The sequence below is a fragment of the Lepisosteus platostomus genome, chromosome 7 (genome assembly GCF_059453375.1).
Source record: "Lepisosteus platostomus isolate fLepPlt1 chromosome 7, fLepPlt1.hap1, whole genome shotgun sequence".
Taxonomy (NCBI): domain Eukaryota; kingdom Metazoa; phylum Chordata; class Actinopteri; order Semionotiformes; family Lepisosteidae; genus Lepisosteus; species Lepisosteus platostomus.
Window position 1 is genome coordinate 40,864,312 of NC_142617.1, and position 15,394 is coordinate 40,879,705.

Below are 15,394 nucleotides of genomic sequence, written 5' to 3' on the forward strand. Positions count from 1 at the left end.
TAAAATCCCGTCCAGGCCTGCCTCTTAGTGATGCCATACAATACCACTGAAATTAACCAGTAAACCATCCCTCCTGCATGAAACAAAACCCAGCAACAGACACAGGAGAGAACTGGATATAACCACGGCACACTGCTTTCCAGGCCTGACTGATTTTTGAGGTCTTTTTGGCTCTCTGAAACACAAAGAAGGAGGCAGATCCTTCTTCTGGTTCATTGCAAGTGTTCCAATTTGTGCAAGAAAATACATCCTCCTAAACCTGCATTTTTATCAGTCTGAAGGTTTTGCACTCTGTAATAGGTTAGCCGTGACAAGACAATCTTTGTCTTCAGGTGCCCTTTTCTTAATGTTTCTTAAAACAAGTGTTGCCTAGTAACCCTGTTTCAAAACTCATGGAATGTGAACTCGGGACTTTGATGTGGACCAAAAACAGGAACTATTTGTTCAGCTTTGTAGGTGATTTTTTTTTGTTGTTTTAGACTTCAGAGTCTTTACTTAATGCTAATCTGAAACTTACATTTTCTGCAGTTTTGTGAACACTAGACATCTGGAGGACCTGACAGACTGTTGGAATAGAACGGAAATGTTGCTCTTGACAGGAAAGACCAAAAGCATCCCAGAAATCACACGAGGAAGGAGGCTGCGCCATCAGAAAAGATGGGCGTGCAGTGTTCAGTGGTTTCAATTTAGTATCACCGATGATTTTATGAATAAAACTATGAAAGTAGAACAATAAAACCTGTAACATCCTAAAAGAAATGTTGGGAATAACTCACTGCCACTGCCTCCGGCCTAATGGATTAAGGAAGTGAGTGCAGTGGAGGATTGCCGTTGGACAGACAGGCAGGGATAAGACCGTGTTGATGGGAAAACAATCCCAGAGATCAAGCTGGAATCTTCTCTCAGTTGTAACTCTTTATCTTAATGAACCCCTTCGTTTCTTGTTTAACTGTATGCAATTGCATACTTAATCTAAATCTACATATATAATCTTATAAATGTATACATAAACCTATGTGTCCATGATAATGCATAGATATGCTTACTGCAGGTTCAGAGCTGAAAACGCTGAAATGGACTGACAGGGAATATAGATGATAATGATGACATACTGTATGTGGAATTAAGAGGACTTTAAGTTTCTCCTAATGTTGTAAAAGGCACTGAATTCTCAATCTGAAGTTATTATTGAATGAGTGTAGTCCATCTTTTAATCTAATATTTACTGATTAAGGTCTTCTTTCTCTGCCGAAGACCATGCTTCACCCAATGAAGTATAGAGCCTTCTCTTGTACAGTGCCCTGTCCGTGGAACGCACTGCCTTAATCCATTAGAGACTCTGCAAGCTTTGAGATTTTAAAAACCCATTTAAAGATCTATTTTTTCACTACAGCTTTTAATGATTAATTTAGTTTTGCTTTTGGCTTTCACGTTTAATGCATTATTGTGTACTACATATGCATAAAAGTTCAATAATTTTGCAACATTGTAGCATATAAGATAGATCCATATGTATACGGTATATGTATAGAGAAATCAATCAGCAGTGCTGTTCACTGCTCATGAGTTTCTATCTGCCTTTCCAGCAATGGCTGGCTCTACCCGGTGTCTGCAGGACACAGAACTGCCCCATTCACAAATATCAGGTCAGGGACTAGTCTGACAGTCCTGAAGGGCATAACGAGATAAAGATGTTTTGTAAGCTAATCAGCATAGCTCAGTACAAAGGACAATGCACTTTTCAAAGTTTCAGACTTGCTGCTTACATCGTGTGAAGTGTACAGTGCAAACAAATGCATTGGAATGACAAATGATTCAAATGAGCCAGACTTCAAATGCACTTTACCACAAGACTGTCATAATTCAGCGTGTCCTTGAACCTCTGCAGAAAGTCACTTCCATGCCCATGGTCACACTACATTCAGCACTGCCGGCTCACATGCTGTTCAGGAGAATTCATTCACTTAGCTGTCTTTGGGCCATGGGGACAAAGCACAGCCAACACAGATTAGATTTTCCCTGGCTAACTCATCACATAAAATAAATACAATAAAAAAGAATATGGTATTGCTTGCTCCTGCAACTAATGACTTGTTGAGTCATTTATAGGAAGATTTTTTCTTGAAGCTTTGGCGAAGATGGTGTGGGGAACAGTCATCTGATCTATTCTGGCTGGCCAAAGCGATGAGGACGTCACCTGTCTGTGATGTAAGTAAGGAGCCCAGTTGTCATTTATTTCCCAGCCCCCTGATACAAATTCAGCATTAGTGTTCGCAGACCTCGCCCTACTGCTATGCAAATTGCCTTATTTCTCTGTTCCTTGCTGTGAACTTTCTTGCTATGAACTTACGTGTATTTATTATTCCAAAGCAGCTGTCTTTGCTCAGCCAGCACCTTTTCTCTCTTGCCTCTGCTGCATGGACAGCGTGATGCTCCCGGATTTGTTGGCTTTTAGCAGAGACCTCTACTCTGCAATAATAGATGTAACCTTTTGGTTTTTAAGTCACCAACAGCGAATGGCTGTTAAGGAAAATGCACAGGCCTTTATCTCCAGGCATGAAAACGCAAATCTTTGTACAGCTCAAAACCCTCAGAGCTCCATCTGAACCAGAGTATCCGTATGGCATGAATGAATCTCAAAATGTAGAGGGCAATTGTACCCTCATTTGTATGTGTAGGCAATATACTGTACTGTATCATATATAACACATATTATAACAATATGTACCTCTAGAATACTGGAAAAGCATGTTTTTAAAAGGTAGGGATTTAATACTGTACTTGTTGATCTGACACTGGTATATAGTGTCATAGTATATAGTTCATTAAGCAATAACATGCAAATTTACTATTTTTAAAGATTATATTAAAGATCCCTCCATGCATCAAAGCATTCATCTTTCCATATTTAGTAATGCGTATGTAAAGATAATTTATACATAGAAAAAATAAATGCTTGTATGTTTGTAAATATGTTTTAATATAGTCTCTGTGGTGTTGAGCCTTGCTAACACCACAGTAAAGTTCATACTGGGGAATGGGGGCACTTGTGGTCCCAGATCGAGCAGTGCTGGCCGTGCTGGCTGTGAGACAGTAGAAGGACAGAAGCAGGTGACCATGACGTCTGTGTGAACATGCAAGACTCCAGAGCTGCTACTGCTCGGGCACATGCTGAGGAGGGTCCTGGCTCACTCTTGGGTACAACACGATCTGACGGTCTTACTGATTCAGCGCATGGGAGAGAGATTCGGATTATTCAACATCACTGTCTGATGCCCATTAGCGCAAAGCCATCAGAACTCCTGCTTTCACAAACTTTTCTCTCCTCCAGTAGCATGATCTGATGTTCTTTTGTTTTCATTTGGAAGACATCCTAGTCTATATCATTGAGGTATGAACACAGGGGGCTTGATTTTCATCTGTGGGCGAACTCCCACATTAAATTCATTTAATGATGAAATTTAATGGGCTATCTTCCCACCATTGAAACCACAGGAACTGACTCTAATTGACCTAGAAGTGTCTGTTCTTCCAAATGTCCGATATTTCAATACTAAACAAACAAAATGAGAAGAGATTTATCATTAAAATTTCAGTTGGTCACGGATCTTTTTGTTTCTAATCCTTATTTTGGTGCTTGGGTGATTTATATTGTAACATCACTAATCACCTAGGGCCTCTGTTAAATGAATGCTTGCCTGTGATTAATGAATCCATTGCATTCATTCAGTTTAATAGCCTCCTGATAGAGAGCTATTACAATGCTAGGTTTACACAATTCCTTTGTGGGTTCTCATTAGTTTGCTGAAGGCTTACAAACAAGATATAAATGCTTCGTGGTTACGTCCAAAACTGCAAGGTGTAACAGCATTCTGTTCACAGCTACAGTCTCCCTGGATTTGAATCCTGAAGAAGATGGCAAGCAGATTCATGTGCTGTTAAAAACACAGCCGTCAAAGGAACAGGAATGCAAAGGCAAAGCGACAAGTTGTTTTTGCTTTTATCTCTATGAAATCATTTCAAAAAGCTCCAAGCAATGTTTTTGTAAGAATGCAAATGAAAGTCACCTGAACATGAGATAAACACTGGGTTACGCTACACAATTACAGTGAATTAGATGTTGGTGTTTGAACTGGCATAAGTGGTGCCTCTGTTACAGATATTTATAACGGGAATTGATAGCACATAGTTCTGAGCTCCCTCCTGCCAAGTCTTCATCCACTGAGATACTGAAAAACTGCCGTCCAGCACTAGAGCCACTGAGCAACTGAACATACTGCAGCCCAACACTACAATCTGATTAATGAACTGTTCTCTGCACTCTTGCAATTCCGTCCTGCATGCCTGTCCCAAACATAAATTAACAAATGAATGTGTTGGTAATTACAGACAAAAATCTAACCAGATGAGAGCAAGTCTCAGCATTCCATGAGGCCCATACAGAGAAACTCTATTAGGAAATACAAAGTGTGCCGAGATACTGTCCTATAAATTATTTTATTTCCTTGAGTTCAATGTTAATTTGAATTCATTTTTTAAAAGGCCTAAAATAGTGCATTTTCTCATAGTTCCTGGATGATTCTTTGGCCAGCAAGACCAGAGTGCTGTCCTCATGTGTTGTAATGTAATGGGCCAGAAGCTCTGTGTTCATGTATTTAAAACTCACCCTATCATTTTAATTTGCTGCCTTAGAAAACCAGTCCCTTTTCCCTTGGCCAATTAATGGTTCAGTTAATTGATTACGTTTGTTGCTTTGTGTTTAGCTAAGTAGTTCCACTGGCCAACAATTGTAATAACTGCATCTTACCACTGACTGGCAGTGTTCAACATATGAAACTAGAAAAGAGACGTGCACCCAGCTAAGAACAGCTTCAATGACACAGCACTGCCACCTATGAAGACAAGACTCTTGGCAGAACCAATCATAAATAATTTTACAGTATATACCTTTTTCACAGATGACTGCATTGCATCCTTAAACATATATCATTTCCCACAGAACGTGGTAGCCTCAGTTAATACAAAATGCATTTTTCTGTCTATTTCAGAGTTTTGGCATTTATGACTTTGGTTTTTCACTTTCCAAACAACGATTTTGTATTTTTAACTTGCATGAAGGTGCAGGTTCGATTCAATGTAAAATTTCAAAAAATCATTCTTCAACTCTTGCAGTTGATAGCATGCAAAAATCTAATGCGAAACTCTGTTTCTACAACCTAGGTTACATCTCAGCATAAAATGCACTTTAAAATTTCATGCTGTAGCAGTGGGAATAGACCTCCAGTTAAAACAATTTGCATTTAGTGAATTTTGCATAATATGTTCCTTAACCAGTTCAAGCACTAGTCCTGCTACACTGAATTTTTGAATGTGGTACCAGATGTAGGCCAGGACTGCAGACACTTAATAGTTTGAACCTTCAGTTTTATAATACAGAGTAGGAACCTGAGCACTGAGCTGTTTAACCAAGCCCACTGCCTTCCACATTCCAGCACTGTATTCACTGACCCATTGAGCTCATTGCTTCCAGGACTGTTAACCATTCAATTTCTAGAGATACTTCTCCTCAACACTCCAACCGCTGAGCTGCTGAACACACTAGTAGCACTCTGGCCACTACTCTACCCAACATAATGCAGCCCAAAATCCCAACCATTTAACCACATAGCTACTGAATATGCTTCTTTTAGATACTTCTGCACCACACTTCCACATTCCAGCCATTCAGCGACTCAACACAGAGCTGCCTTGTACTCCAAGCACTGAGCTACTGAACAAATTGCAACCCAGCAAGCCAGCCACTGAGCCACAGAATACACTACAGTTCTACACTCCAACCACTGAGATAGTGAACACATTGCACTCCAGCACTGAGCCACTGAACACGCTGCAGTACAGCACTTCAACCACTAAGCCACTGAACACACTGTACCCCAGCACTAAGCCACTGAACACACTGCAGTACAGCACTTCAACCACTAAGCCACTGACCACACTGTACCCCAGCACTAAGCTACTGAACACACTGCAGCCCAGCACTCTGAAAACACAGAACCACTGAACACCTGCACTCCAGCAGTGCACACACTGCAGTGCAGCACTCCAGCCACTGAGCTACTGAACATACTGTTGCTTTGCACACCATCCCCTAAACCACAATCCTGTATCTCCCTTGTACACAGATATATTTTGGATATACTTTGGCCTGGAACAGAAACACAACACACACCTGTAGGGGCAGTAATGTGACTGTTTCTAGTTTTCTAATCACATGCAGATGTTTAACAGAGACAGCAAGTAGGGCTTTAATACTTACAAGAGGGAAGATAGCAGTGAGAACAGGAGCCCTACTCCTTCAGCTCCAGGTCTCTCTTGATAAGCACTAAGAAATATAATCCCCAGTGTAGACTAATGATTAGGTCTGCTGCTGGCAGGAGATGTGAGTTAAGGGTCCTTTCTGTGGCCGTGGTCAGAAGCAGCCGTCCTCTTCATGTGCACAGTTCTGACTAAAAAAAACAACAAATGTGTTTCACTGAAGTATTTTATAATCAGAGCTTGTCCCCGCCTTCCTGCTTGCCTCCCCACCTCTATTGTTATAGCAACAGCCAATGACAGGAGAGGAACAGACAGCCTCTTTTAACCAGCCCTACACAGTGCTGAAAGTACTTCTCACTCTGTAGAGATAATACTGCAGGGCTTTCTGCCTGTGAGGTGAATGTGTTGAGTTTTTATTTGCTGCCTCTGGAAGGTGTTGAATTAGCAGCTCTGACTACTTGTGAAAGAACAGGTCTCTTTCCATTTCAGGACAAGCCAACACAATCTCAGAAAAAGTGGTGCTGTCAATTGGGAACATTGGGTATTGCTGTTACAAGAGATTTTACACAACTAAACAGACAGGCATTTAAAAGGCACATGCACCCTTACAAATACATAATGAGCATGTAAGCCTGGTTACTAAGACCAGGTACAGACCAGTGGGAGTCTCAGTCTTCAGATAGCCTTGACATGCTTAAGAGGTTGCCGGGTTTGTTTACCGATGTTTAGGTGCACTGCTTTGCATAAAGCGGAGAGTTGCGGCTCAGTTCCCAGTCACATTACCAGTGACGCAAACTTTTTAATACAAGATAATTTACAAGTGAGCCATTCTGTCCTTCCTGCTTCCTTGGGTACTAACAGCTAGCTTGCCCAAGGATGTCATCCAGCTGTGTCTTGAATCAGCCTTATAAACCGTTGCCTTGTTCCAGACTCCTTCAAGTCTCTGTGTAAAGAACACTTCTCCTATTCTCACCTTTAAATTCATTTCCTCTTATTTTGCACTTGTGCCCCCTGGTCACCACTGACCATAAAGATGTCCTGTGAGCTTGTTAATACAGTTCTGGACTTTGAATACTTACATCACGTCCCCTCACAAGCTAAGTGGTTGAAGAATAAAGAGAGTTCAGTTTTAAACTGAGTGTGTCCTGAGCATGCGGCACAGTCCTTTGAGATCATGAATTAACTGAATAAACCTATTTTAACAAATTGAATCAGTCTGTTTGTAATGTGGCAACCACAGTGGTGCACAGTATTCTGTGGGAGATCTTAGTAATACCCAAACCTACAAATCCTGGGAAACCATGTTGTCAGGCCAGCCTTCAACCCCATATTAGAGGCTAGGCTCCGTCTTAAAACCTTCCTTTACACAACAGATTTTAATCTGGTTTAATTAATTGTAGTCAGTTGTATATAGAAGAATGTTTTACTTCTTCACCTACTAATATCGAAAATGGCTTCCAGTAGCAGAGAAATAAAATTCACTGTCCGTCATTCTTTGCTGTTAGCATAGCTGCAGGGTGTTCCCCCCGTGAAGCTGAGGGTTAAAGTGCGCAGTAGGAGTTATTTCCCTGAGAACAATGCTGTCTACATTGTTTCCAGTTTGCACTGTTGCTTCCAAAGTCAATTTGCCAGGAACACATCGACAACTGTGTTCAGTTTCAAACTCTGTGGGGGATACATCTTCAAAACCTTTTACTGCGAGATGTCTTTCAGCAACGTTTTGATTGAAGAAATGGGGGGAGAAAATCATACTGGTAGAGAACTAGAAATAAACGACATCAAAGCTCTTTATAGCGCAGCTTTAAATGTACCCATCCAGTAAAAAATTTCGGGCTATTTAACTGTTAAAATGTGCTTTGTCTTTTCCTTTAGGAATACAGTGACCTGCCTTGGAGTAAATTGCTATCATCTCTCACCCAATTACACCTCTTTGACTCCATTAAATAAAGATTAAGGAGAGTCTGAAATCAAAATGTTATTCTGCAGTTCAATCAGCCTTGGGGATTTCTTTCCTTCAGCTGGGAATAAAAAACGTACAGTATATATGTCTTTGATTAGAAATTTAAACCTGGGCAGGGAATACTGTAGAAACTACAAGAATCCAAAAGAAAATGCAATAAAATAATTTAATCTGAAGTGGCTAACAGGGCTCTGCACTGAGGCTTTACTGGTGAGAGAGGCTGGTGTTGTCATGAAGCTGCAGACCCGTCTCCCAGACTGTAACACTGCACTGAGCCCAGAAAGGAGGTGAATGGAAAGGTCATGTGCAATATTGAGGAGGCAGAACCAGTCAGCATTCAGGATTACTTCATGCATGCAGTGAAAAAAAGGGAAGAGGAGGGCAAAAGGCACAGGAAAACCGTCTCCCTCTGCTGGGCACAACAGTCACTCTAGACCCAATCAGACCGGCCCTTAAACGATCTAAGAGGTTCCTGAGAAGTGCCAGAGTGGGCGTGGGGAGGTTTGCTCTGACAAGAAAGGGCAGAAATGTGGGTTTATTAAACTCTGGATCGTTGTCACCAGACATCATTCAGGGTCACTGAATATGCATGTGCAATTTAGTAACTGTTGTTAACTGTCAAAGGGTCTTTGCTTTACTGGAATGTTTTCCTCTTCTGCTCAGAAATACAGTGCCCTTTCCTGGCCTCTCCACATGCTGGGCATACTAGCATTATGCATTGTAAGTAGAAGGTAGTGATGAAGCTACCGCTCTGATTCCTAGATGATATGCAAACCCAGGTCTCCAAGTCTTCACCACACACACATTCCCCTTTCTCTGAAGGGGCCAGTGTGCTCACTAGTATTGTGCATACACATGTTGCACCACAGGTGCACAACACTGCTCCCTCTGTGTCTGAATGTTCATTTCACCTGAGTTCGTAAGTACCCAGTTTAACGTAGTGCCTACATAATGGGATCCAACTGACAAAGATCCTTTGCCACTCACAAGTTAAGGAGGCATGTGAGCTCCATTGGACTAAGTTGCCATTGTTGACTGGAGTTGTGCTCCACAGCGTAGTAATCTTCCCCATAATAGGATAAAGTAAAAAAAATATAAGATTATACCTGACTGGCACAACAGGCCACAGTAAAAGTGCAAAGAAATGCATGGCACACTTAACTATTTGTTTCCCTAATGAAGATGGCTGTCAGCACCCTAAAAGAGTATGACCTGAGCATCAGGTCTTGTACCTGGATGGTCATGAGTTCAAATCCCAGGTGAGACACAGCTGTTGCACCCTTGAGCAAGATGCTTCCCTTGGACACCTTAAAATGTCCAGCTGTACAAAGGGATACAGTACAAATATTGTGCTCTGGATAAAAGTGCCATCCAAACAATTATACAAAGAATAGCAACACTCTTCCTGTTCTGACCAGCGTCTTAATGCAACAGTGGTTTAGAGCCAGTCAATTACAGGCAGGGTGTTTTTTTTTTTACTCTTTCTTTAATATCAACATGGTTATTGAGATTTAAAATACATCAAAGCACATTTTGGGATTGGAAGCACTTTGGCACAGCTATGTGTATCTGATGGGCTAGAAAATGCAAACAAAATGTGATCAAAGAATTTCTGTCAAATTGCTGTAAAAGGGAAAGGGCTTTATAGAAGTTTATGAACCAGGCATGAAACCTGGATGCCTTCCACACCACAGTGTATAAAAGTTTCAGTGATTCCTGGTGGAATCAACTGCTGGGTCAGTAAAGCAGTTGAAGGGGGTTATGTGATGGGACAAATGACCTCTCCTCTTTTGTAAAATTTTCTTTGTTCTGATGCTGTTAAATTTCAATTCTAATGTTCCTCTGCAGACAGTGTGTAAATAGGAACACTGCACACTAAAAATACCAACATTAATCCCCATTGTTCCTGTCTGTGAAAGAGCAACAACAGGTGGCCAGCAGTGGATCTGCTAGGAGGGTCAGTGTGGATATTACATTACAGAGCATGTAGCTGAGAATTCAGGTACTGATTATCTAGGCACAAACAGCTGACCACTGATGGAAAGCTTCAGCTACCACAGCTACGACATAGAATATCAAACATTCCACAGAAAAAAATAAAAACCCCAGAAAATATAATATGAACAGGGTTTAAAATTTTGATTTGTCCTACTGACAGGTGCTAAGAGCAGGCTCTTGCTGTAGCAGTAAGACGGCTCCTTCTGCAGCTCTTTAGTTCTTTAGTATGGTTTAGTGTGGTTTATGTACAGTTTTGGTTTTCAGGACATTTTGTAGTCCTTAGTGTTTGTATCAGTGTACAGAGCTAGTGTCTGCCAACATGCTGGAGAAGACCAAGGAAGAGTTATTAATACAATTCACCTTTTATTGTCAGATCTTGATCTCTGACACGGCTAGCTTGAGGACCATGAATGAGTGTTCTGTCTCCTTCTTTTGCAAAACTGAGGGACTTTTCATTTCAGTCCCACACACCTCCATATCACAACCTGGGCTGAATGGGACCAGGTTGCAGACACTTTCAGAACATTGTGAATTGCATGTCACCTCCTGTTCAATGTGTGCTTGATGATTGCAGAGGTCCACACACAATAATATGGTGTATGTATGGGAGGTGGGGGGGGAATACTTCATCTTGTAACAGTATGAAAGTTGATTAAAACGATGTGGGTGAGATTCATGTGGAAACACCAGATATCATTGCTGGTGTAGCTATTCACAGAACACGGTGAGTGCACTTTGATTAGCCAAGCCACAATCTTTATATTCATATGGATGCATAAAATTTAAAAATAAGAAACTAAGAGTTTTTAAGCAGTGAAATCAATGTAGGGCATCATGCGGAGTGGTCTGGGTGTTGCTGGTTCGAGACCAGACTATGTCTTTATCTGATTGCAAACTGGGTTTCCCTAAGTGGCAGAGTGTAAGAGGTCAGGTTTCGTCAGGGCTTCAGTCATCTGGAGTATCAATATTATGGAGAGAAATGGCGACCTCCTGTGGCCTGGCAGATGCCTGCCCCTTGCACTGCTGTCAGCAGTCCTCAGATCTGTGTTCGCTCTGCTGAAACCTGCTGCATGAAAAATGGCAGATGGCCCAAAGCAATGTGCACTTCAGGGGAAAATGTGCACACTGCTGGTGCTGACCTTATTGACAACACCGCTCTACACTGGAGGCAAATTAAGAAAAAGAATAGAATCAGTAACTCCAAGCATACAAAAAGAAAATCACACAAACTGATTTGTTCTGTGTGCCCTGGAGCTCACTGAGACTCTAACATGATTTAACTTTGTTTCAATGTTCTCTGATGTCTTAGAATGCTTGTATATACTGTAACACCCTGAGGGGAAGAGGAAGAGAGCACAGCTACATTCCCAATACAAAGTAAAAGAACTATGGAGGGCCAGATTGAAGGTCACAAAAACTACAACTCCCAGAAAACCTCTGGGCAAGACCCTGGGTAAAAGTGAGTAATTATTGGGATCTGACACACCTGGAGGAAAGCACCTGCCTCAGGTAAGAGAAGGTTACAGATCACAGTTATTTAGATTGTTTAGCAAGATAGAGTTGAAAAGGCTAGTGGAAAGATTGAAGTGGAAATATAATTTTTGAAAACCACTATTTTTTAACTTGGTCTGACTGAGAAGAACGATTTAGTTAAACAGATATCTGGACTGGAGAAAGGACATGAGAGAAAGGTATTTTTTGCTTCTGCGTAAGTTGTGGCATTGTATTGGTGAAGCTCACATGTAGAAAGATGCCAGTGTACTAAAATGTGTGTGTATTTGTTTAACATGTCACACTTGAGGAGTGTACTGTATGTGTATCTTGAATATAAAAACAAACCAGGTCTTTCCATGGGGTTTGCACATACAAAGCTGATCTCTTGAAGAGACACAAGATGCCTTTGACCACTTGAAATGCTTTGGCAGGATATTCTTGCTTTTGGAATGAGATGTTTAAAAGAGGCTGAGGAGGGTTAAGATCTATAGCTTGGATGTAAAGTCCTGGTCCCAGAGGGCCAGGTGTGTTTGTGGGTTTCCAATGTCTCTACAACAAGCCCTTCTTCTCAGCAGATGTCTCAAGAAGCTGAAACCCATGAAAACCCATGATGGAATAAAACATATCATGCAAAGAGACATTATTATATTCACGTTCAACACTATCTTGTGCAGTGAATCCTTTTCTATACCAAACTTATACTAAACTATATTGACCTCATGTGAAAATGTCTCTCAGCCCTTCCCCCAATTAACCAATCACTGAATTAACTCTGCAACCCACGCACACACAATAGAGATCTCAAGGCCTCTAGTGCCAGGTAAGTTGAATCTGTTATCCTCACTACTGTGAGACCTGCTACAGTCTCTTTTATAAGCTATTCAATTGGTCTACTTAAGTCAGGAACCAGCTGGTTTGGCTCATTAAGACTTGTGTTGGAATGAAAACCCACCCAAGGGTACCACTGATCTATGCGTGTACCCCTTAAGGACAGGTTTCTCCAATCCAGTCTTGTAGAACCCCAATCCAGCTTGTCTTAAAGGTTGCCCTAAGTACCTGTTTCTAAAAATCTAGACCACTGCTAGGAGATTAATCACTTAAGAAAGCAATTAGATTAACTTTAGGAAAACAGGGCAATAAGATGTGAAAGATTTTATGTTCATAATGTTCTCAAAAAAGTTGCTTAACAAACCTGCTTATCCGAACACAATTAAAATATTCCAGGTCTTTAGAAATTTATGATTCAATAGTTACTTCTTGATCCCTTCTGGAATGGGGCCCTGCAGAACTAAAGTTGGAGACCCCACAAGACTGCTGATAGATCTATGGGCATGTATGAGTGAGCAGTTATCCAGTCTGGTGAAATCCCCTCTCTGATATGTTAAATCACCAGATAGAAGACATTTGGTGCACTGCTCCCATCTCTTTTCCAGGAGTGGCTGAGAATTTTCCTCTCCGTCTTAGCTCAGTGTCCGTGACGCTGTCTTTTATCTCTACTCTGTTCTTCAAAAAACCAAATCCTACTGGCACCGCAGATGGTAGGAAAAGAGAGCAGAACAGAACGTGTCAGAATCATTTCCATCGCTTCCTCCCCCCACACAGTTCCCATCTCCATTGTGGATTACCTTAACCATCTGGGCTCAGGTTAATCAGAGTGATTTGATGCAGCTTTGCAAATTACAAAGGACCGAAACGTCTGTCTTCTGTCAGATATGAAGCATCTGTCATTTGGGTTCTGATTTGGCTGCTCTTTCTCTGCGCTGGTGAACTCAAGTGTGTAGGTAGCGTGCCCGTGTCACTTCAGTGTCCTATGATTAAAGCTCTGTTTCACGAGAAAACTGAAACACTTTGAATTATGCCAACATAAACAAAGTGACATTCTGAAACGTGGAGTAAAATAGAGGAAAAGGTAGTCTGGCAAACGTGTTAATGGAAATGAAAACTGGTAAATCACGTCTTTGTTGTTGACACTTCTGGTAATTGCTGCTTGGAGCACTTGAAGTTTCTCATTGTGTTCAACTGTTGCAGATCATCACATTTAGATGTAATTAAGAGAATCTGCTAATATATTGAGAGCTGCTACATCCACTGAAAACCATAACAATTAAATTGCACTCTGCCTACGTATGTCACCTACAAGACTTGCACAGATTATAGAGTACTGTGACGTGACTCCAAGTATGTAGACCTGTGTGTTTAATGTGTGATGTTGGCCAGTTTACTTGATGGAGAGCTCAGGCTTTTCCACCTGGATGAATTAATGAAGTTGCCGCTAAAAAGGGAATTAAAATGTAAATTGAGCACAAGTAATTGTTACTCTTAGGCATCCAAAAATTGGCACTGTTGTACAAAATCCATGATGCTTTTTTTGCCTTTACTTATTTTAGATTGTGGTATTCTTCTGTTCGTTAATAGCTCACTAATTTTAAGGCCTTATCTTCAATCGGAGTGCTTGAAAAACTGATCAGTGTTGCATCTCTGACAGGCAGAGTAGGATATTGTTAAGACAAAAGAGATTATTAATTAACAAGACAAATTGGGAACTGTATTGTTGTCAGTTTAACAAAGGCTTGATGCTCAACATACATGCCAATAACTTTAAAGGAGTTTTTAAAAAGTCTAAGGGGAATCAGGTGGTAAACACATCTGAAACACATTGACAAATATGGTAAATATCAATGCCATAGAGTATGGAGTTTTCCTGATAATTTATCCTGATAATCCTTTACTGTGCCATGGTTCCCATAGTTCAATACAGGGGTGTCAATGTCACTTTCTGCAGGGCCTTGTATCTCCTGTTTCTTCTAACCTGAGTTGTCAATTAAACAATTATCCTAATGATTTTCTTACACAGACATATACAGTGTGCTACGTAAGGTGTTTCACAGCTAATTACTCAAATGTTCACTTCATTGAGAAAAAAGTTACTTCTAAAACACCTCAGGTCAAAGTTACAAGAATATCACTTTTGCACTTAATTCAGTATGTAGACCCACTATATACCCTAGAGTTTGTATAGGACCAAAATTCATAGGACACCAGGCGCCTCAGGAATGAAGTCTGACACCTCTGGGTTCATGGGTCATGTCTTCCCATGCTTTCACTTGACTTTACTACACTGTGGTGTTTTTTTATTAGGACTTTATGTAGAGTCTTTCAGGAAAGGTTATAGAAGAGAAGAGATTGTCTGGTACACCTAACTGGATTGGAAGTCTGGAAGTGACTGTCCAACTGTCTCTTGAAAGAAGCCAGGACATACTGTAAGCTTTGACAACAAAGTTGGGAGGCGTGTTCCAAACTCCAGCAACCATAAGTGTAATGATCTGCATTCCAAACGCTCATACCCATAGATTCTACTCACTGTATTTGCCCTGATTTGTCAAAATGATTTTGCACATGGCAGTCCTTCATTTAAATACTGTGCTTGTTACTACATATCCTTTTTCTTTGATTGCCCTTTCCATTGCTTCCCTACATTGTCTAAAAGAGGAACAGGTAGCTTCTTCGAGCTCAGTATTTCCCATTTTATATTTTTACTATGTTTCTGCTATCGGAAGAAACTCTGCAGTTGTGGACATGAAATGTCATCTGGCAAGTGTTTACCTTGTCTTTAATGTTTTCTTTCTG

At 40.9% G+C, this 15,394-nt stretch overlaps 1 protein-coding gene across 1 annotated transcript in view; it reads right to left on the reverse strand.

The window, feature by feature from the left end:
- Positions 1-6,524, reverse strand: part of cdk18 (cyclin dependent kinase 18) — a 63,566-nt gene extending 57,042 nt beyond the window's left edge. Inside the window, exon 1 of the mRNA XM_088640349.1 lies at positions 6,317-6,524. The gene's annotated coding sequence lies outside the window, so the exon portion shown is untranslated. The remainder of the gene's footprint in view (positions 1-6,316) is intronic.
- Positions 6,525-15,394: the final 8,870 nt, after the last annotated feature.